This window comes from Tigriopus californicus, chromosome 11, assembly GCF_007210705.1.
Source record: "Tigriopus californicus strain San Diego chromosome 11, Tcal_SD_v2.1, whole genome shotgun sequence".
In the NCBI taxonomy this organism is placed as follows: domain Eukaryota; kingdom Metazoa; phylum Arthropoda; class Copepoda; order Harpacticoida; family Harpacticidae; genus Tigriopus; species Tigriopus californicus.
This window is the reverse complement of record NC_081450.1, coordinates 9181831-9183717: the sequence shown is the minus strand read 5'-3', so window position 1 is coordinate 9183717 and position 1887 is coordinate 9181831.

Here is a 1887-nt window from a genome sequence, read left to right as displayed (position 1 = left end):
ACACGTTGGCAAGTTTTGCAATCTTGAAACAGGAGCTGTGTGGGTCAACCGAAAAAATTCATCGTAAGTCCAAGGTTCAGAATTTTTTTTGTTAATGACAATGAAGTAACAGGATTCTGTTAGGTTGTTTGCGGATCGCTGTAAGGCAGCCGTCAATGAGATATATCCAAAGTTCGCAAAGGCCAACAATGAGGCTATCGCAAGAGATCGGTTCATACATGGGTTGCCCAAACCCATATTTGTTATGAACCATCCCAATGTCAAGTGGGATGAGGCCGTGGAACACGCACTCATGGAAGAAGGCCTGTATAAAAGCCCATTGAGAAACAAGACGGAAGAGGAACATCAGGCCAGGGGTACTATAGCCGTGTCAAAGCCGTATGGGTCGGAAATGAGGGTCGTTGCCTGCTATTTTTGCAAAGGAAAGGGTCACTTTGCCTTTGCGTGCATTAAGAAGAGGAATTATGTCCAAGGAGTTCAATCCGTTGGTCACGACAGACCTACCATTCAATTGGTCATTAATGGGTGCAAAACCCAAGCGTTGGTAGATACCGGGGCTTTAGTTAGTCTCCTTCCGGAGACCAATTTCGAAGCCAATGAGGGCAAAGCTATGGAATTTCGTGCCGCATCGGGCAGTCCGTTGAGGGCATCACGAATACTCCGCTGTGCGGTCAAAATCGGAAATTGGACGGACAAACATGAGTTTTATATCGGTTCTGTATCAGGTGCCATCTTGCGCATGGACTTCTTGGCCCGTCACTGAGTTATTGTGGATGCAGCGGCCGGGAAGATATGCATGACCAATGGCTCAGAGTTTTAACAACCTTGGTGGAGAGACCGCTTCAAACAACCGAAGTAGAAGTTCCCTCAATCGATGAGAGTGACCCAGATGGATTCTGTTCATTTCGGCTGATGATCTTATGGAAAGGTCTAAATGTCTGGAATCCCCAAAGAAGGCATCCCTCCTGCTAGACGCAGGTGAAATCGTTTCCCAAAGTTTTCGTTGGGTTGGGATGTGCAAAGGCGGGAATGCCCGAGATTCGGACGGACGATGCAAGGCCAGTAGCGGTTCCTAATAGGAGAATCCCTGTAGATTTGGCCGCCAAGGCAGCCGAATCCATCAAGAAATTGAAAAAAACTGGGCGTTTTAAGAAAAAGCTTCATTGAGTGGTTGGCCCCAGTGGTTTTGGTTAAAAAGATAATTGGGATGTCCGGGTAGTCACAGTTTACCGCGAGCTTAATAAACTAAGTAGCAAGGACGCCTTTCCGATGCCAAGGGTCGAAGAGTTGCGAGGATCTCAGATCTTCAGCACGATAGAATGCAATCATGGCTATTATCAAGTTCCATTGAGGAGGGAGGACATTCTAAAGAAGGGATTTCGATTCAATGGGGAATTCCTCGAATTCACTTGCATGCCGTTCGGTCTTTCTAGTGCTTAAGCTACGTTCTGTCGAATAATGAGGTCGATATTTGAAGGGATCCCAAACGTGTTGGTTTATTTCGACGATATCTGAGTGCACTCGCCGTCGATAGAGCAACACGAAGCAGACCTTCGCAGTGTTTTGAAAACAATTGAAGAGGCCGGATTGACAGCCAATCCCGAAAAGTGTTCGTTCTTTCGAAAGGATATAGAATTTCTTAGCTTCCGGGTGTCCAAGAATGTGGTCAAACCCATGGCATCGAAAGTGTAAGCAGTACGCAGGATGCCGAGCCCCGAAATGCAAAGGAATTGAAACGCGCATTGGGCTTATTTGGTTATTACAGGTCTTTAGTATCAAATTATGCCCATAAAACCGCTTGTCTCGTTGGTCATAAAGAAAAGAAAATGTGTTCCAAGGTTTGAAGGACTGGGGTGCACGAGATGCCCAACGGAGGATTCCCGATTT